Genomic DNA, 22950 nt, shown 5'->3' with positions numbered 1-22950 from the left:
AGGAAGAAGTGAAAGTATCACTATTTGCAGATGATATGATAGTATGCCTGAGTGACCCCAAAAATTCTACCAGGGAACTCCTACAGTTGACCAATACCTTCAGCAAAGTGGCTGGATAGAAAATCAACTCAAAAAAATCACGAGCCCTCCTATATAACAAAGACAAAAGTGCTGAGAAAAAAATTAGGGAAACAACACCCTTCACAATAACCACAAATGACATAAAGTACCTTGGTGTAACCCTAACCAAGCAAGTCAAAGACTTGTATGAAAAAAAAATTTCAAGTCTCTGAAGAAAGAATTAGAAGAAGATATCAAAAGATGGAAAGATCTCCCATGCTCATGGCTTGGCAAGATTAACATATTAAAAATGGCCATCCTACCAAAAGCAATTGACATTCTATGCAATTCCCATCAAATTATCAACACAATTCTTTACAGACCTGAAAAGAAAATTCTCAACTTCATATGGAATAACAAGAAACCCAGAATTGCTAAAACAATCCTCTACAATAAAAGATTTTCTGGAGGTATCTCCATTCCTGATCTCAAGCTGTACTATAAAGCACCAATACTAAAAACTGTGTGGTACTGGCATAAAAACTGACGGGCGGATCAATGGAATCAAGTAGAAGACCCTGAACTAAATAAACACACTTAAGGACACCTGATTTTTGACAAAGATGCTAAAACCATACAATTGAAAAAAGATAGCATCTTCAACAAGTGGTGCTGGTCTAAATGGATGTCTATATGTAGAAAATGCAAATAGATCCATATTTATCACCCTGCACAAAACTAAAGTACAAGTGGATCAAAGACCTCAGTATAAAAACACACACACTAAACCTGTTAGAAAAAAGAGTGGGAAAGAGTCTGGAACTCATTGGCACAGGAGACTACTTCCTGAACAGAACACCAACAGCACAGGCTCTAAGAGCAACAATTAATAAACGGGAGCTCATGAAACTGAAAAGCTTCTGTAAAGAAAAGGACAATGCCATCAAAACATGACTGCCTACAGATTGGGAAAGGACCTTCACTAACCCTATATCTGACAGAGGGCTAATATCCAGTATATATAAAGAACTAAAGAAGCTGAAAAGCAGCTAACCAAGTAATCCAATTAAAAAATGGGGAACAGAGCTAAACAGGGAATTCTTGATAGAAGGATAACTAATGGCAGAGAAACACTTAAAGAAATGCTCAACATCGTTAGCCATCAGGAAATGCAAAACAAAAGGACCCTGAGATTTCACAATACACCCATCAGAATGGCTAAGATAAAAAACTCAGGTGACAGCACATGTTGGAGAGGTTGTGGAGAAAGGGGAACCCTCCTCCACTGCTTGTACATTTGTACAACACTCTGTAAATCAATTTGGTGCTTTCTCAGACAATTAGAAATAGTGCTTCTTCAATATCTAGCCATACCACTTCTAGGCATATACCCAAAAGAGGCTTAAGTAGACAATAAGGACATTTGCTCAACCATGTTTGTAGTAGCTTTATTCATAATAGCCAGAACCTGGAAACAACCAAGATGCCCCTCAACTGAGGAATGGATACAGAAAATATGGTACATCTACACAATGAAATACTACTCATAAATAAAAAAAAAGGAAATCATGAAATTTGCAGTTAAATGGTGGAACTTGAAAAGATGATCCTGAGTGAGCTATCCCAGAAGGAGAAAGACACACATAGTACATACTCACTCATATAGATATATAATATCAGATAAACCTACTAAAATCTGTATATCTAAAGAAACTAATCAAGAGAAAGAACTCTGGCTAAGATGCCCAATACCCATCCAAAAAGGCAAAGAGGATGGACATCAGAAGAAAGAGAAAATAGGAAACAAGTTAGGAGCCTGACACAGAGGGCCTCTGAAAGGCTCTGCCCTGCAGACTATCAAAGCAGATGCTGAGACTTATGTCCAACCTTTGGGCAGGTTGGAGGGAATCTTATGAAAGAAGTGAGAAATAGTAAGATCTGGAGAGAACAGAAGCCCCACAAGAGCAACAGAACCAAAATATCTGAGAACAGGAGTGTTCCCTGAGACTGATACTCCAAGTAGCATGAATGGCGATAACCTAGAACCCCTGCACAGATGTAGTCCATGGCAGTTCACTGTCCAAGTGGGTTCCATAGTAATGGGAACAGGAACTGCTTCTGACATGAACTGATTGGCCTGCTCTTTGATCACCTCCCCCCTGAGGGGGGAGCAGCCTTACCAGGCCACAGAGGAAGACAATGCAGCCACTCCTGATGAGACCTAACAGACTAGGATCAGAAGGAAGGAAAAGAAACCCTCCCCTACCAGTGGAATTGGGGAGGGGCATTCGTGGAGAAGGAGGAAAGGAGGGATTGGGAGGGAAGAAGGGAGGGAACTAGAGGGGGGATACAAAGTAAATAAAATGTAATTAATAAAAAAATTGACAAAATACTGAAAAATAAATATATATATATATATAATGTCTTAACTTTAAGCAAACTAACTTTATCACCACCACCCCCATTTGAAATGTCTCTTGTCTTAGCTCACAAAATGACACAAGCACAACCTGTAGTATTAAACTGCCCACTAGAGGTGCATGCGTATAACCCCAACACTTTGGAGATGACCTGGAAAACCAGAAGTTAAAAATCATCCTTCCTACACTGAAAGTTCATGGCCACTTTCAATGCCAATAATGCTCCTGTGAAGGTGGTGAATGTTCCTAAGACTGGCCAGACATTCTGCAAGAAATGTGGCAAGCACCAGCCCCACAAAGTGACGCAGTACAAGAAGAACAAGGGTTCTTTGTATGTGCAGGGGAAGCTGCTTTATGACAGGAAACAGAGCGTCTATGGTGGGCAGAGTAAGCCTATTTGCTGTAAAAAGGCTAACACTACAAAGAAGACTGCGCTGAGACTTGAGCATGTTGAGCCCAACTGTAGGTCTAAGATCTTGAACCCTGGCTGTTAAGAGATGCAAGCATGTTTAACTGGGTGGTGATAAGAAGATAAAGGGCCAAGTGAGCCAGTTCTAAGGTGATTTTGTTATGAAGACAATAAAATAAAATCATGAACTTTTATTCACCTCCAAAAAAAAAAAAAAAAAAAAAACAAAGAAAAGAAAGTTCATAGCCAACTTAAGGGACATGAGACCCTCTCTCAAGGAGAAGTTAGGCAGAGATTAGGTAAGACTGAGATTGTGGAAAAATAACAAATTTTACCTTCTTCCCCGTGGGGGGAAAGATATGTGCTGAGTTTAATTGTTCCCACCACATTTTTAAAAAGAAAAACTTAAAGGAGAAAGGAAGGAAAGAAGGAGATTCTCCTGGGCTATGGAATCCCACAAAGAACAAAATATGCATGCTGCCTTCTCTCCTGGAATTTGTGTCTGAGAGAAGGACAAGAGTTGTGAAAAACCGTTACTTATCACAAACAGTGTTAAAACAGCAAACACACAGAAAACACTGAGGGCCCAACTTCCGGTTAGGACTTAACCACTGGTCCCCAGAGCTGGTATGCAGGCTTTTGTTCTAAGGTTTTTATTGTTAATTAAAATAGAGGGTGAAAAAAACAAATAACACTTTAAAAGTTTAGAAAACTTACCTAAGCCAGGACTTAATTTTTTTTTTTTTACTGACTTTTTTTTTTTTAACTCAAGTCATAATGAAATCACTGGGTTTGCTTCAAATTGAAAAAAAAATATGAAGAATAATAATCGACTTCAAGGGCGTCTTCAGTGTGACTATGGGACCACAAGCTAAACATAAGCCTCTGTTCAGCCAGCAGGGAAAATATGAAGGGGCTTCAGCAGCGCGGCCACCGTACTCAGCAGTGAAGCGCATTCAGCAAGGACTGCTATTGGTCAGGCAGACAGCTGGAGCAAAGGCTCCACTGACCACTTTTTCTCATTACCCCACAGGGTCCTCAAGGTCAGCTTTGTTCTGAAAATCTCCATTAGGCTACATTGTGCTCAGAGGGAGCCTTTCTAGGTGAATTTGAGGGAAGAGAGGATATTAAGGTATTTGGTGTCATTTTCACCAAGTAAACACAGCATTCTGAAACAATGAACATAGATTCTCTGAGGGAAAGGCTCAGGTAAGTGACACAGATGAGAGTGCACTTATGGATTGGGGCTAATTTGAGAAAGTACTGGAAATCCAAGTGTGGGTGCTTCCGATGTATAAAATGAAGCGATTTGGGGATTTCTGCATAAACTTCTCTCTTGGGTCAGAAGGAAGCTACTAGGAGATTGTGAGGAAATATCAGGAAATGACTAAGGAAGAGTGGCAAAAGGTCCAAGAGTAGCACCGTGGGATGAAGCAATGTGGGAGACTGAGAGGGAACCAAGGTCACTCCTAAGTTCCTGCTCACTTCACTAAAAGAATTCCCTGAGGATCAGCAACTGAGAGGTCAGTTCAGAACAAGCCAAGGAGCAGGGCATAAAAGTAGGTTGAAGTGTTAGCCATGTTCCAAATGAGGAGACTGAAGCGCAGGGACGTTAAGAAATATGTCCCTTGGGTGTAGTTCAATGATACAGTGCTTGTCCAGAATGCATGACACCCAGTTCTTTCCTAGCACTATGTTCAGTGGAGAGAGGGCTGGGAGAGGGAGGGAAAAAAGAAGCCTGCCCAAGCTTACCCAGCAGGAAACTGCAAATCACTTCCTGCATTCAGATCATTTTGACTAAATGATATACTTCTAGCCTGTCCAGCTGAGCACCCTATAACAAATCCTTTGGTCTTAAGAGTCCCTGAGTTACTTACTAGCATACAAGATCACTGTACCCCAAAACTTTAGAGTCAGTCTCTCATAAAGGAAAATCAAGCCCTACTGGAGACAGCTCATTTTAGTTCCATAATCGGATTTTAATAAAGAGGTTGGATTAGTCCTTCAATCTGGGAGAATCCTGTCTCTAAAATCTTGTGTACACCTTGCATGAGAACATGCAAAACTTACAATAACTGAAGCAGAGACTGTGCCGGTGAGTGCATGTGCCATCATGCTGTGATTACATTTGACTGCCACATATGGGTTATTTTCCTGAAATATGTGATTACCAAATTGTTTTTTTTTTTTTTTCCTATTCTGTATGAACTGCCTGGAAGATGAGATGCAAATTAACACATAATATAATTACAGCTCCTCTCACCCTATTCAAAAGTAGTGTTCTTTTCCATCAGACTCAGGTAAATGACCCTTATTTTGTTTAATTTACAGCATCCTCTTCTAGTCCTGGAATCAGGAAAGACCATGAAGAACCGAAGCAATGCTAGAGAGTAATAACATGGGTGGGTGTATCACAATACCCAAATTTAAGTTAAATTATGGGGATATAGTGACAAAAACAATCTGGTACCAGCATATAACAGACAACTAGGCACATGGAGCAGAAGAGAGAACCAGGAAATAAACCAGCAGAGCTATAGCCATTGTGCTGACTAGTTCAATAAGAGTCATTTAGTAAGAGAGAACTTCAACTGAGAACGCATCCACACCAAACTGGCCTCCGAGCAAGCCTTCTTGATTCATGGTTGATGTGGTAGGGACAATTCACTATGGGCAGTACCGACCCTGGGCTAGCGGTTCTGTAAGAAAACTTGCTGATATGCTCCTGTCCTGTTCTGTGTTTTCTCCATCTTCTGAGGTCTATCCTGCTTGCCTTTCTGAATGAGGATTGAGCATCTTTCCCAGGATCCTCCTTAGCACAGAGGGCCTCTGAAAGACTCTACCCAGCAGGGTAATAAAGCAGAGGCTGAGACTCACAAACAAACTTTGGGCAGAGTGCAGGGAATCTTATGAAAGAAGGGGGAGATAGAAAGACCTGGAGAGGACTAGAACGCCACAAAGAGCAACCAAAAAACATGGGCCCAGGGGTCTTTTCTGAGACTGATATGAGAACCAAGGACCATGCATGAATATAACCTAGAAGCCCTGCACAGATATAGCCCACAGCAGCTCAGTGTGAAGTGAGTTCACTGGTAATGGGAAAAAGGAATGTCTCTGACGTGAACTCAGTGGCTGGCTCTTTGATCACTTCCCCCTAAGAAGGGGGCAGCCTTACTAGGCCACAGAGGAAGACAATGCAGACAGTCTTGATGAGACCTGATAGGCTAGGGTCAGATGGAAAGGGGAAGAGACCTCCCCTCTCAGTGACTGGGGGAAAGGCATGGAAGGAGAAGAAGGAAGGAAGGCAGGATTGGGAGGGGACTAGGGAGGGGGCTACAGCTGAAATACAAAGTGAATAAATTGTAATAAATAAAGAATTTAAACAACAAAAAAAGAAAGCAGGCTGAGCAAGTCTTGGGAAGCAAGCCAGTAAGCAGCATTCCTCTATAGTCTCTGCTTCAGCTTCTGCCTCCAGGTTCCTGCTCTGTATGAGTTCCTGCTCTAAATTCCTGCAGTAATGGACTTGATGGAAAACTATAAGTTGAAATAAGCCCTTTCCTACCCAAGTTGCTTTTTGCCATGGTGTTTTATCACAACAATAGAAACCTAACTAAAGCTATTTTTTTTTTTTTTTTTTTGCCAAATTGCAGGGGAAGAAAGATAGCCTTTTCAGCAAATGGTACTGGTTAAACTTGATATCTACCTGCTGAAAAATAAAATTAGATTCATATTTTCTACATCGTACAAAAAATAAATTCAAACTACATCAAAGCTCTTAATTCAAAATATGCTGTAACTCCTAGACAAAAGCATGTAACATAGACATCAAGACACTGGGGTCAGCAAAAGCATTTTGGATAGAATTTCAGTAGCACAGGAACCGGCCCCAATGATCAACAGATGGAACGACATGAAATTCAAGTTTCTGCACAGCAGGATGAAATATCAGGAGAACACACAGATAGTCCACAGAATGGGAGAAAATATTTGCCAACTACATTTCAGATAATTCAGAATTTAAAAATTTTAAATACTCAGAAGTTCATTGAAAAGGAAATAAAAATCACAACAACATGTTGGCTAATTAATTGAGCAGATGATTTTCAAAAGAAGAAACACAAATGGCCAATACTATTTTTTAAATGTGCTCAACATCCCTAATCATTAGGTAATTGCAAATTAAAACTACCCCACTTTACTCCAGACAGAATGACTATCATAAAGACATCTGACAACAAATCCTGGAAAGAATGTATGGAGCGCAAAAACCTTATTCACTGCTGGTAGGAGTGAAAATTAATTAATCCAGCCATTATGGATTCATCAAAAAGTAAAAAATATATTTTTTTCAAATGACCCTGCAACTCTACTTCTGAACACAAACCCAGAGAACTCCATACCCCACCATAGAGATATTTGCACATGCAAGTTTATTGATGCTCCATTCACTAGAGCAAGGAAATGGAATCAAACTAGATGAACATCAGTAGGTGAATGAATAATGAAAATTTGGTACGTATATGAAATGGAATATATTCATCTATAAAGAAAACCAAAAACATAACATCTGCAGAAATGGAATATTACTCAGCAACAAAAAATAAGGAAATCATGAAATTTGCAGGTAAATGGTGGGACCTGAAAAGGATCATCCTGAGTGAGCTGTCCCAAAAGGAGAAAGACACACGATATATACTCACTCATATAGACATGTAATATAGGATAAACCTACTAAAATCTGTAAATCTAAAGAAACTAATCAAGAGAGAGGACCCTGACTAAAATGCTCAATCTCCATCCTGAAAGGCAAAGAGGAAGGATATCAGAAGAAGAATACAGGAAACAAGCTAGGAGCCTGCCACAGAGGGCCTCTAAAAGACTCTGCCCTGCAGACTATCAAAGTAGACGCTGAGACTTATGGCCAACTGTTGGGCAGCGTGCATGGAATCTTATGAAAGAAGTGGGAAATAGTAAGATTTGGAGAGGACAGGAACTCCACAAGGAGAGCAACAGAAACAGAAAATTTGAACATAAGGTCTTCCCAGAGACTCATATTCCAACCAAGTACCACACATGGAGATAACCTAAAACCCCTGCATAGATGTAGCTCATGGCAGTTTAGTGTCCAAGTGGGTTACATAGTAATGGGAAGAGGGACTGCCTCTGACATAATCTGATTGACCTGCTCTTTGACCACCTCCCCGTGAGGGGGGAACAGCCTTACCAGGCCACAGAAGATGACAATGCAGCCACCCCTGATGAGATCTAATAGACTGAGATCAGAAGGAAGGAGAGGAGGACCTCCCCCATCAGTGGACTTGGGGAAGGGCATGTGTGAAGAAGGGGGAAGGAGGGTGGGGGAGCGAGGGGAGGAAGGAGAGGTTTATAGGGTAGATGCAAAGTGAATAGAGTGTAATTAATAAAAAAATTAAAAAATGTAATTGATCAGCCAGGAGTGGTGGCACATGCCTTTAATCCCAACACTAGGGAGGCAGAGGCAAATGGATCTCTGTGATTTCGAGGACAGCCTAGTCTACAAATCAAGTCTAGGACAGCCAGGGCAGAGAAACCCTGTCTCAAAAAAATTTAATTGATCATGAAAGTAAAACAAACAAACAAACAAACAAAAAACACCTAATCAAAATTCCACAGCTTCAGGTGTGCAGTGTCAGGCCATTTCCTAAAGAAATGGCTTCATAGCTCTCCTCCCACCCTCAAGCTCTCACATTCTTTCTGTATCTAAGCCCTGTGAGAGGGACGTCATACAGATGTTCTATGAAAGTCTGAGCACCCACAATCACTTACTTTCATTTTACCAGTTATGTGTCTCTTGCTCCAACACTACCCAACTGCTGAAAGAGGCTTTGGATAAAGGCTGAAAACAGCATTAATAAATAGGTATGAAAATAAATATTTAGAATGTTGTTTACCATGCCAACTTAACAAAACCAAACTGTAGTAGGTTTTCCTATAGAATTTATGACATCCTGGTCATGGACTTTTGACCTGGCTTAGAGTGCCAGGCATGAATTCTTTTGTGGAGAGGTCCCCAACCCCAACTCCAATCAGGAAGTTGCTGGTTACCCCCATGACAGTAGTTATGCCACTACTGCGCCAGTGGGCACATGTTGACTGGAAGGTCGATATTACAGTGTACAGGGTCCAGCACCAGGTCAGGACACTGATGACTTTTCTCTAAGACACATTTTTCTAACTAAGCACCTTATATTCAGGTTTGATGGCACAGGCCTGTAATCCCAGCTAATCAAGAGGCTGAAGCACGGAGGTCACAAGCTCAAGGCCTGCAAGGCTGAAGGCTACAGAATGAGTTGTAGCCAGCCTAGGTAACTGAAGGAGAAAGTAGGACATACTAAAAGGGCTATGATCTAACTCAGTGGTAGTATCCTTACCTAGAAATACATGAGATTCTGAGAAAAAAAAAAAAAAAAACTTTGACTGCATCATTCTTTTACCAGTGAATTAAAGAGCTATAAGAAGTCAAATCCTAAAAGAATGAGTCATCATGGAAGAATGGCATACATGAGATTGAGGCATGCGTAAAGCCATGGTTCCATTCTGCCCTCATACGCTCTCTGGGCACAAATGGTACGTTTCTTTCTCTTTACTGACAGCTTAAAGCTTTCTTGCATCTGGGCCACACTTTCTGGAAGAGAACCTCCTCAGATTGTCAAACTGGCTGCAAGTTGTGCCATGAGCTCCAGGTTCCGGCTTTCTAGCTTTCAGGCCCATCACTCATGCCGCACCAGACTTCTGGTTTTAAAGTTGTTTTTGAGTCATTTCTGCTCCTGTAGATAACCCCAGTAGAATTCAGTGGTTCACCAAGTTGGACTGTAGAAGTATCCTTACTTTGGTCTGTCACTGGTTCCCTATCTGAGGTTAGTAGATGCTTGTTCACATCTTCTAGGAAACAGTGTCACACAACATTCACCAACACCCCTGACCTTTCCTGAGTAATATAGTGCCTACAGCAGTCTTCTCTTAGCTGTGCTTTGACTCTTAAATAAAGTCCATAGCCTGAACTCTTTCTTAACTGTACCTGTATATTCTCAGTATCTCCAACTAGGATATAACTGTGGGACTTCTGTTTCACTCGATTGTACTTCCTCCCCATTATCAGTATCCGTGTCAGTCTATCACTAGCCCCAGTGAGCCGTGACTTGCGGGACCTGCACAGCTATGCTTTCATCCCATGGACTTGTCAGACTTCCCTGGGACCAGCCTCAGTCACAGAATGCAGAAGAGATGATGCTGTGAGAGTTTCAGATCTTGGGAAGATATGGGACTTTTCTGCATTTGAGCTCATGGGAATTCTGAAGTACTGTTGAAGGGCCCCAACCATCGCAGTGTCTCCAAATGTAATCAAATCTCTAGATGACCCAAAAACCAAGTTAGTGAAACTAGTGGCCACTGATGAGTTTACACAAGTATGTAGCTGTGTCCATATTGAAGAACTCTAAAAAAATAAAGATTTTTTTTGTTTTGTTTTGTTTTGTTTTACTTTGCTTTAAGCCAGTAAAATTTTAGTGTACAATGAAAACAAACAAACAAACAAACAAACAAAAAACAAGCCCAACAAGTACATTTACCTGAGGAAGTGTTAAGGTATAAAAATTGTTTTCAAGGGTCTGCACAGATGGCTCAGTGATTAAGAGCACTGAATGTTCTTCCAGAGGACCCAGGTTCAATTCCCAGCACCCACATGGCAGCTGACAACTGCCTGTAACTCCAAGATCTGACTTTTTTACCCAGACATGCATGCAATGCAGACAAAACACTGATGCTCATAAAATTAAAAATAAAAACAATACATTAAAATTCTTTTAAAGAAAACCTCAGATATCCAAGATGGCAGCACTGGGAGGACACTATGTCTGAGGAGCAGGACAGCAGTGTCAGCACAGTGACCAAGAGACCAAACTCTGGACCCTAAAACATCAGCAATTATGCTTCCTAGGTGAGAGAAAACCCCACAATGTGGGAAAAAATCTGGTCCACTCTCAGATCATCCAGTTAACACTTGGAAGAGTTTCACTGGGCAGGTATGCAGTCGCCAGACCTGAGCCATACAACTGCATGTCCTGATCACCTTCCCAGGCTGAACTGTGGACACCAAAACACCAGATACTGGGATTCCCAGTCATGAGAAAAATCTCACAGGGAAGAAAACAAAGAGCACTGATCTTAGGTCACCCAGTCTTTCAATGGAAAAGTTCTCAGGGACCAGCGGGCACAGAGACTCCAGAGACCTGCCATGCACCTGACTCTCCATCACAGACAGAACTGTGCGCACCAGCACACCAGAGAATGGGTTTCCCTGTTGGGGGAAAACCCCACAGCTAGGAAACAGCAGGTCCCAGGTTAGAGCACTCAGCTAACTCCCTACCACACATGGCGGAAAAGATCTCAGGAACTTCCCGGGTCCTTACACTCACCTAGTCGCCTGCTTGGAACTACCACATGTCTGCACCTGTGCATACATGCTCTATGCACCAGCCCAGAGGGAACTGTGGAACTCAAAACACCAAAGATTGAGGCTTCCTGTTGGGAGGAAACCACACAGTGTGGGCAAAACATCTGGCCCTACCTAAGGACACCCAGCTCCGGAAAAGTTTCTGGGTCTCCCAGACTCCAGCTCTATACTCCTATTTCATGCACAAGAGCTATGCTCACTTGCCACTAATTACCACTAGGTACTGGGCACAGAGCTCCAACCTTAGACCTACAGAAACCTGGGATTCCCGAAATCAGCCCCCAGATACTGCTCCAAGGGGAAACCAGTTATCCCTAACTAAACAGTCCAAACCATGGGGGCCCAGGTAACATCAGCAGCTCACTAAATTTTAGAGCAAGAAACCCAGAAGCAGGGCAGCTGTCTCCAGGACTTCTCTGGGTGTGAGGAGAGCTCCCTTGCCTAACAAAGACCATAATTACCACTCAGGTCTATATGCCTGAGGTGAACTGTGACAATTCCTGAAAAACACAGGCTGTTCAGTGACCATACCCAAAAAGCTGAGGAGGCCTCCTCCAGAAAAAAATCATCTTCCTGCCAAGTGAATCCTCCCCACCCCAGGATTCCAGAAAGCACCAGAAACTAACACCCAACACCTAAGATAGCCCAATGGGTAGAGGCCAGCATAAAAGCTCAACCAACAAAAAGCAGAGTAATATGGCATCTCTGGAACCCAGTTATCCAGGTGCAAGTAGACCTGGACACCTTAACATAATTGAAATTAAAGAAGTTGACCTTACATCTATGCTTATGAAGAGGTTAATGGAGGAAGCAAATAAAATGTGTAAAGCATTAGAAGAAGATAAAGTCAAACAGATTATGGCCATCCATAAAGAAATACAGGAAGATACAGCCAAAGAGTTTGTGGCCTTTAGAGGGAAAGTACTTGAAAGAAAAAGTCATTGAAAGAAATAAAAGAAACAGAGGAATGTTCAAATATCCAGCTGAAGGAATTGAAGGAAAAACAGGAAAATACAGATAGGTGAAGGAAGTCAACAAAATGGCCAAACATCTGAAGATAGAATTGGAAAAATTAAAGAAAAAACAAATGGAGGAAATCATGGAGAGAAAGAACTTAGGGAAGAAAACAGGAACTACAGGGGTAAGCATAGACAATAGACTACAAGAGATGGAAGAAAGAATCTCAGGTGTGGAAGATACAATGGAAGAAATTTATGTATCTGTCAGAGAAACTGTTAAATCTAAAAACCTCCTGACACAGATATTCCAAGAAATCCAAGACAACATGAAAAGAAAAAAAACCTAAGAATAATAGGAATAGAGGAAAAAGAAGATTCCCTCCACCAAGACCCAGAAAATATTTCCAACAAAATCATACAAGAAAATTTCCCCAACTTAAGGAGAGACCAATAAGAATACAAGAGTTCTACAGAACACCTAATAAATTAGGCCAGATAAGAATATCCTCCTGCCACATAATAATCAAAACAGTAAGTATACAAAAAACAAAGAAGAAATACTAAAATCTCCAAAGGGAAAAAAGCCAAGTAACAAATAATGGAAAACCCATTAGAATCACACCTGACTTTTCAACAGAGACTATGAAAGCCAGAAGAGCCTGGACAGATATCATACAGACCCAAGAGAACACAAATGTCAGCCCAGCCTACTATACCCAGCAAAACTCTTAGTCATCATAGATGGAGAAAACAAGATATTCAACTCCAAAATAATAATAATAATAATAATAATTAAACAATTCCTACCCACAAATCCAGCATTACAGAAGATACTAGAAGGAAAAAATACAACCCAGGAAAGCTAACTACATCCAGGAAAACAAAGGAAATAAATAATCTAACTACAACAAAACTAAAAAAACTAAAAATAGCCAAGCACACAAACACACTAACACAGCCAACATCAATATCAAAGGATCTAACAGCCACTGGTCATTAATCTCTCTTAACTTCAATGAACTCAACTCTCCAATAAAAAGACAAAGACTAATAAAATGAATACACAAACAAGATCCAACAATCTGTTGCATACAAGAAATACACAAAGTCACAAAGATAGATATTACCTGAGAGTAAGTGGCTTGGAAGACGGTTTTCCAAGCAAATGGACCCAAGAAGCAAGCAAGAGTAGCCATTCTAATATCTAATAAAATAGATTTTCAACCAAAATTAATCAAAAGAGATGATGAAGTTCATTTCATACTCATCAAAGGAAAATTTCACTATGAAGACATCATAACTCTGAACATCTATGCGCCAAATACAAGAGCACCCATATTTGTAAAAGAAACATTAATAAAACTGAAACCACACATAACTCCCCACACATTAATAGTGGGAGACTTCAACACTCCCCTCTCAGCAAAGGACAGGTCAACAAAACAGAACTTAAGCAAAGAAGCAATGACTCTGACAGAGGTCATGAATCAAATGGATCTAAAAGACATCTACAGAACCATTCACCCAAACACAAAAGAATTTACCTTCTTCTCAGCACCTCAGGGAACCTTTTCCAAATAGACCATATAGTGGGTCACAAATCAAGCCTCAACAGATACAAGAAGATTAAAATAATCCCTTCTATGCTATCAGACCACCATGGTCTAAAGCTGGATCTTAACAACAACAGAAATAGCAAAAAGCCTACACACACATGGAAATTGAACAACTCGCTACTCAATGACAACTGTGTCAGGGGAGAAATAAAGAAAGAAATCAAAGAGTTCCTAGAATTCAATGAAAATGAAGGCACAAAATACCTAAACTTATGGAACACAATGAAAGCAGTGCTAAAAAGAAAATTCATAGCACTAAGTACCTTCAAGAAGAAATCTGAAACATCTCATACAAGCAACTTAAAGACTCAACTAAAGATCCTAGAAAAAAAAAAGAAGCAGACATGCCCAAGAAGAATAGTTGGCTGGAAATAATCAAACTCAGGGCTGAAATCAATAAATTAGAAACAAATAAAACAATTTAAAGATTCAATGCAACCAAGAACTGCTTCTTTGAGAAAATCAACAAGATAGACAAACCCTTAGTCAAATCAACTAAAAGGCAGAGAGACATCATCCAAATCAACAAAATCAGAAATTAAAAGGGGGACATAACCACAGACACTGAAGAAATTCAAAAAATCATTAGATCTTACTTCAAAAGCCTGTGTTCCACAAAATTTGAAAATCTAAATGAAATGGACAGTTTTCTCAATCAATTCCAATTGCCAAAGCTGAATCAAGAGCAGGTAAAATAATTGAATAGTTCTATATCCCCTAAGGAAATAGAAGCAGTCATCAAAAGTCTCCCATCCAAAAAAAAAAAAAAAAAAAAAAAAAAAACAAAGACCCAACAAAGAAAGAGAATTTCAGGCTAATGTCTCTTATGAACATTGATGTGAAAATATTCAATAAAATATTTGCAAACCAAATCCAAGAACACATCAAAGATATCATCCACTATGACCAAGTAGGTTTCATCCCAGTATGCAGGGGTGGTTCAATATACAGAAATCCATAAACATAATCCACCATCTAAACAAACTGAAAGAAAATGACCACATGATAACCTCCTTCAATACTGAAAACACATTTGATAAAATCCAACATTCATTTATGTTTAATGTCCTGGAGGGATCAGGGATACAAAGCACTTACCTAAATATTATAAAGACAACATGAAGCAAGCCTATAGCCAACAGCAAACTAAATGGGAGAGAAACGTAAAGCAATCCCACTTAAATCAGGGACAAGGCAAGGCAGCTACCGCTACCTCTGTCCATACCTTTTTAACATAGTATTTGAAGTCCTTCTAGAGCAATAAGAAAATTAAAGGAGATCAAGGGGATTCAGTTCAGAAAGGAAAAAGTCAAAGTATCACTATTTGCAGATGACATGATAGTATACCTGAGTGACCTCAAAAATTCTACCAGGGAACTCCTACAGCTAATAAACACCTTCAGCAAAGTGGCTGGAAACAAAGTTTACTCATCTAAATCAGTAGCCCACCTGTATACAAAAGACAAAAGGGCAGAGAAAGAAATTGGGAAACAACACCCTTCTTGATAGCCACAAAGGACATAAAGTACCTTGGTGCAACTATGTCCAAGCAAGTCAAAGACTGGTATGAAAAAAACTTTCAGTCTCTGAAGAAAGAAATAGAAAAATATATCAAAAGATGGAAAGATTTCCCATGCTCATGGCTTGGCAGGATCAAAATAAATAAAATGGCCATCCTACCAAAAGCAATCTACATTCTATGCAATTCCCATCAAATTATCAACACAATTCTTTACAGACCTTGAACAAAAAATTCTCAACACATATGGAATAAAAAGAAACCCAGAATTGCTAAAACAATCCTCTACAATAAAAGATCTTCTGGAGGTATCTCCATCCCTGATCGAAAGCTGTACTATACAGCAACAATTATAAAAACTGCATAGTACTGGTATAGAAACAGAATCGTGGATCAATGGAATCCAACAGAAGACCTGGAATTAAACATTTATGGATACCTGATTTTTGACAATGTTAACAAAACCATACAACAGAAAAAGATAGCATCTTCAACAAATAGTGCTGGACTAACAGGATGTCTACATGTAGAAAAATGCAAATAGATCCATACTTAACACCCTGCACAAAACTGAAATCCAAGTGGATAAAAGACCTCAAAATAGAAAGGATACACTAAACCTCTTAGAAAAAAAAAAAGTGGGGAAGAGCCTTGAATTCATTGACACAGGAGACAACTTCCTGAACAGAGCACCAACAGCACAGGCTCTAAGACCAACAGTTAATAAATGAGATCTCATGAAACTGAAAAGCTTCTGCAAGCAAAGGTCACTGTCATCAGAACAAAATGACAGCCTACAGATTGGGAAAGGATCTTCAGAAACCCTATTTCTGACAGATGGCTAATATCCAGAATATATAAAGAACTTAAGAAGTTAAAAAGCAACAAATCAAGTAACCCAATTAAAAAATGGGATAGAGAATTAAACAGAGAATTCTCAATAGAGGAACATCGAATGGCAGAGAAACACTTAAGGAAATGCTCAAGATCCTTAGTCATCAGGGAAATGCAAATCAAAACAACCCTGAGATTTCACCTTACACCCATCAAAATAGCTAAGATCAAAAACTCAATTGACTTGCTTGGTTAGTGTCACCCCAAGGTACTTTATGTTATTATTGGCTATTGTGAAGGGTGTTGTTTCCCTAATTTCTTTCTCGGCCCTTTTGTCTTTGGTATACAGGAGGGCTTCTGATTTTTTTGAGTTGATTTTGTATCCTGCCACTTTGCTGAAGGTGTTTATCAGCTGAAGGAGTTCTCTGGTTGAATTTTTGGGGTCACTCATGTATACTATCATATCATCTGCAAATAGTGACACTTTGACCTCTTCCTTTCCAATTTGTATCCCCTTGATCTCCTTTAGTTGTCTTATTGCTCTGGCTAAGACTTCAAGTACTATGTTGAAGAGATATGGAGAAAGTGGGCAGCCTGCATTGAATGTATGACAGGAGTCTACGGCAGAAAGCATCTGAAAGACTCTACCTATCAGTGCTCCAAAATAGATACTAAGACTCACAACCAAACCTTCGGCAGAGTGCAGGGAATCATATGAAAGAAGGGGAGTTTGATATGGAAAGGATAGGAGCTCCACAAGGACCAAACGTATCTGGGCACAGGGTCTTTTCTGAGATGGACACTCAACCAAAGTCCATGAGAGGATAAAACCTAGAACCTCTGCTCAGAAGTGACCCGTGATAGCTCAGTAATCAATAGGTTTCCCATAGTAAGGGGAACAAGGACTATTTCTAACAGGAACTCAATGACTGGCTCTTTGACCTCCCCACCTCCCAAGGGAGGAGCAGTACTGTTAGGCCACAGAGGAGGACTTTGCAGCCAGTCTTGAAAATACCTGACAAAAGGGAGTCATATGAAAGGGGAGGAGGTCCTCCCCTATTAGTGGACTTGGAAAGGGGCAGGGAGGAGATGAGGGAGGGAGGGTGGGATTGGGGAGGGAATGAGGGATATAGCTGGGATACAGAATTAACAAAATGTAACTAATGAGAAAAATAAAATTATGGAAAAAAAAACTCAATTGACAACACATGCTTGAGAGTATGTGGAGAAAGGGAAACCCTCCTCCATTGCTGGTATGAATGTAAACTTGTACAACCACTTTGGAAATCAATCTCATGCTTTCTCAGACAAATAGGAATAGTGCTTTCTCAAGACCCAGCTGTACCACTCCTAGGCATATATCCAAAAGATGCTCAATTATGCAACAAGGACATTTGCTAACCATGTTCATAGCAGCTTTAGTTATAATAGCCAGAAGCTGGAAATAGCCCAGATGCCCCTCAGTTGAGTAATGGATACAGAAATTGTGGTACATTTACACAATGGATACTACTCAACAATTAAAAACAAAGAAATCATGAAATTTGCAGGTAAATGGTAGGATCAAGAAAAGATCATCCTGAGTGAGGTATCCCAGAAGCAGAAAGACACACACGGAATATACTCACTTTTAAGTGGATATTAGACATATAATATAAGATAATCGTGCTAAAATCTGTCCACCTAAGGAAGCTAAGCAAGAAGGAGGACCCTGGGTAAGATGCTCAATCTTCATTCAGGAAAGAAAATGAGATAGTCATTGGAAGATGGAGAAAACAGGGAACAGGGCAGGAGCCTATCACAGAGGGCCTCTGAAAGACTTCTCCCAGCAGGGTATCAACATTTATGCTGAGATGCATACCCAAACTCTTGGCAAAGTGCAGGGAATCTTAAGAAAGAAGGGGGAGATAGATAGAAAGATCTGGAGGGAACAGGAGCTCCAAAAACTGAGCAACAGAACCAAAAATCTGGATACATGGGTACTTTCTGAGACAGAAGCTCCAAACAAGGACCATGCATGGAGACAACTTAGAACCCCTACACTGAAGTAGCCTAAGGCATCTCAGTATCAAAGAGGGTTCCCCAATAATAGGACCAAGGACCATCTCTGACATGAACTCATGGGCTGGCTCTTGGATCACCTCAACCTGAGGGGGGAGCAGCCAAGCCAGGCCACAGAGGAAAAAAAAGAAGACCTGATAGACTAAGGTCAGATGGAAGGGAAGGAAGACCTCCCTTAGCATTAGACTGGGGATGGGGCACAGGAGAAGAAGAGGGAGGGTGGGATGGGGGAGAGTGCTACAGCTAGGATAAAAAGTGGATAAACTGTAATTAATAAAATAAAATAAAAGTATAAAAAATTGTTTTAAAAGAAATCTTTGTGCTGACAGTGCCCATGCCTTCATAGACACCTGTGTGTAACCACCATCACCAGCTTCACCACACAGAGTATGCCCCCAGGCCAATGGCACTGCTTTTAAATGCATGTCCAAGCCTAACAATGGTTGTACATAGCAATTCCAGGATTGGAAGATGGAAGAAAGAAGGCTGGAGATTAAGTTACAGTTTGTCCTCAGCTACACAGTGGATGCTAGCCTGGACAACATCAGATACTGTATTTTAAAATGAAAGAGAGACTAACTGAATGCATAGTCACATCCTGATACATGCAGCTGGCTCAAGAATTCTGGGTGTAAGGATCATGAATGGATATAACCCAAAATCCCTACACAGATGTAGCCCGTGGTAGTTCAGTGTCCAAGTGGATCACCTAGTAAGGCGAATAGGGGCTGTCTCTGACATGAACTCAGTGGCTAGCTCTTTGATCACCTCTTCCTAAGGAGGGAACAGACCCTATTAGGCCACAGAGGAAGACAATGAAGCCAGTCCTGATGAGACCTGATAGACTAGGGTCAGAGGGAAGGGGAGGAGGACCTCCCCTGGGGGAGGGGCATGGAAGGAAACAAGGGAAGGAGACACAGCTAGGATACAAAATCAATAAATTGTAATTAATAAAAAAATAAATTAAAAAAGAATTCTGGGTGTGACTGCAACTAAGTAACCATTTTTATTAGATCATCAATTAATTTTGATGCACAAGTTTGAAACACTATGAAAACCCATTTAAAAATACAACTAATTCAATACATTTATGTATATGTGTATGTATATATATATTTCAAGAAATATATACTTCAAGAAAACTGTTAATATTTTCTTCTTTGAGCATATATTATACTGTTGGTATGTGAGCAATGATGTGGCCTTTAATTACATGGATTGTCTATCTTGACATCTTCAATTCACAAGATTTCTTCAAATATAATCTCTAATGCAGATTTGTTTAATAATGTAATATCTGAAATCATGAGTTCTCAAAATCACAGTAATCATCCTAAAACTGTGACGATTACTCTATAAAATAACAAAAAAGATTTAGGTTTTGTTCTTTGGACAAATGCTAATCTATCTTTAATGTTTCAGCTATTATAAGTCATGGAAATTAACTTGTGAGAATGTTTCAGGCAACATTTTTCCACATAAACACTGGTATACACTACTGAGCCTGGGTGCACAGCAAGCTATACCACCTAGGTTTTTTGTAAAGTAACATTTACTCGCTTGATTTAATTGTCATCTCAGAGGTTTACTGCCTCCATATGTTAACCCAGGCCTAGTCCTGGAAGCTTCTAGCCTCCACACAATCTAACCTAGGCCTAGGATGTTTTCAGTCTCAGAGACTTACTGTTGAATGAGCTCACCCTTTCTAGTTTTTTCTGAGCTCTGGCTGGCTGGCTTACTCAGCTGATCTGGCTCAAACCCCTCTCCCAGCTGACTGATTCAATCTGGCTTTTCTCAATTTCTCACTGAATGGTTGTGCTTGTCATAAAACTTACTCTAATAATCTAATCTTCTAATCTCTGGCTCCTGATCATTCTGTCTTCACCTGTACTTAGTTTGTTCTCTCTCCAACCTCTCTCTCTGTAAAACTCTCTTGGTAAAAACTGCCTCTGAATTCCATGAAATGAACTGTCATGAACTCATCTCCACTGCACTGCCTCTCAACTCACTGACTCTCAACTGCCTGAACAGAACTGACTAGAACTCAGAGATCTGCATGCCTCTCTCTCCTGAGTGCTGGAATTAAAGGCATGTTCAGTCATACCAAGATGACTGAACCTAAGCTTTTCTTTACTTGAAACTTGCTCTATTCCAGGCTGTCCTTGAACTCAGAGACCTGCTTGCCTGTCTCCTGAGATAAAAGGCATGTATGTATTCCATGTTGCTGGATTAAAATCTGATGTTTCTATGACTACAGAGTCACATAACAATGCATTTTATGGAACACAACTCCATCACTATGCTACATACCACTGTAGCTAGGTAAATATACTTTAAATGTATTTTAAAATACATACTTGCCTTCATGTTTCTCCCTTTACTAATTAAACATTATGACATCCAAATCAAACTTATTCTAGTTAAAATCCTCCAAAAAGAGCTCCTTCTATATTTGCATAAAAGTGTGTATGGAAAAGCTGTGACAAGGGACCATTGAGATGGTTTACTGGTTAAAGGCACTTGACACCAAGTCTTATGACCTGAATTCAATCCCTTGATCCTCAAAATCCACCTGGTAGAAGGATAGAATTGACTTCTGCAAGGTGACCTCCACAAGTGGTAACCTCTGCAAGTGTAAGATGTGACCTGTGTGTATGCACACAGACATGCATACTTATATACATACATACACACGTACATAAATGTAAATTGTGTGTGAGACCAAACTGGCCACACATAACTGAGTGATGAATAAAGACAGCTTAAATTTGAGGAAAACAGTTTATCAAAGCAATGTCAAAAAATATAATTGCTATAGTTATTCATTTTTTACATTGACCTGCAACTTAAAACCAGTTTGTGTTAACAAAAACTGGGTGGGTAAAAAATTATAAACTTGAAAGTAAACCAATCAGCTCAAAGAAGGTAATCAAAGACATGGTTTTTACTTCTCAACAATTAGAGAAATATAAGTGAAGGGATGCTCTAGGGATCAAAAGCTTAGAGAGCAGGAGGTATACTGGAACAAAGTACAATGACCTCTCTGTGTGAGAGACTCTAAATTAGGATGGAAGCAAAATCAAATAAGACCTGTATTTCAAAACAATGGAAATGTAAAGAAATATAGAAACAGAACATGAAACAAGATAAAAGAGAGTAAACACACAAAAGTCAAAGGGCTTCAGACTGAATGCAAAGCTGCTATTTTAAAAAGATCCATACAATGCAAAGTGGTGGGGGTAAGATAAAAGGAAAGTGGGTGCTGGAGAGTTGGCTCAGTGGTGAAGAGCACTGTCTACTCTTCCAAAGGTCTCAGATTCAATTCTCAGCACCCACATGACAGCTCACCACACAGACCTACAGGGACCTGAACCAACTTGAGTAGGCCAGCATGAGCGGCATCACCACCTGCCCCGCTTCCCAGGCCAGCTCAACGCTGATCTCCGCAAGCTGGCCATCGGCATTGTGCCCTTCTGGAGTCTCCACGTGTTCACGCCTGGCTTTACCGCTCTCACCAGCAGTGGAAGCCAGCAGTACCGGGCCCTCACCCTGCCTGAACTCACCCAGCAGGTCTTCAATGCCAAGAACGTTATGGCCACCTGTAAACCACGCCGAGGCCGATTCCTCACCTTGGCAGCTGTCTTCCGTGGACAGATGTCCATGAAGGAGGTGGACGAGCGGGTGCTCAGTGTGCAGAGCAAGAAGAGCAGTTACTTCGTGGAGTTGGTCTCCAACAACGGCTGTCTGTGACACCCCTCTGCGTGGTCTCAAGATGGCAGTCACCTTCACCGGAAACAGCAGTGCCATCCAGGAGATGCTCAAGAGCATTTCAGAGCAGTTGCTAGCCATGTTCCACCGGAAAGCCTTCCTCCACTGGTACTTGGGCGAGGACATGGACGAGATGGATTTCACTAAAGCCAGTAGCTACATGAATTACCTCGTTCCGAGTATCAACAGTACCTGGGTGCCACTGCAGAGGCGGAAGAAGATTTGGGGGAGGAAGCAGAAGGAGAGGCCTAAGGCAGAGAGTTCCGAGTCACCTCAGGCTGCTAATTTCCCTCTGCTTTCTACCCCTGCTCATTTTCCTCCTTCAGAGTTTCACTTTTCAGTCGCTGTACTGTTTTTTGTTGTTGTTGTTGTTGTTTGTTTGTTTATTTTCTTTCATTGCATGTTTAATGGTGTCTGGCTCATAGTAGGCACTCAATAAATATTTGTTTGTGGAATGTCTCTTTTCTCTTTCCACTCTGGCAAAACTAGATTTCTGCCGTCTGTGCTTTGCCCTCTTATTTCTTCCTGGTAACCGTTCTTCATTAACTGTCCAGTTAACACTCTCCCAACATCTTCTCTAAGATCCTGAAATCTTTTCCAAACCCTATATAGAACTAGGCCCCAGCACTAAGAACCCAGACAGTAGCTGCCACTGTAAAAAGCTAAGTAGTAGATGGGGAAAGGAGGGTAGAGGGTTAATAAGTAGAGGTCAATAGGAAGAGAGGGGTGGGGTTTTCTAGTCAAGGCCATTTAGAGACAATCCACTAGGCTTTCAGTCAACGGGTTTTTGTTTAGTTTTGTTTTTTCCTTCTT

At 40.6% G+C, this 22950-nt stretch overlaps 2 pseudogenes; both read left to right on the top strand.

Moving 5' to 3' along the window:
- Window positions 1-2677: 2677 nt before the first annotated feature.
- LOC110542040 (large ribosomal subunit protein eL42-like) lies at window positions 2678-3038 on the top strand (annotated as a pseudogene).
- Window positions 3039-3747: 709 nt separating this feature from the next.
- Window positions 3748-22389, top strand: LOC110543132 (tubulin beta chain-like; annotated as a pseudogene).
- Window positions 22390-22950: the final 561 nt, after the last annotated feature.

This window comes from Meriones unguiculatus, chromosome 7, assembly GCF_030254825.1.
Source record: "Meriones unguiculatus strain TT.TT164.6M chromosome 7, Bangor_MerUng_6.1, whole genome shotgun sequence".
NCBI lineage: Eukaryota > Metazoa > Chordata > Mammalia > Rodentia > Muridae > Meriones > Meriones unguiculatus.
Note: the sequence above shows the minus strand (reverse complement) of the source record. Positions and strands in the feature narration are given on the sequence as shown.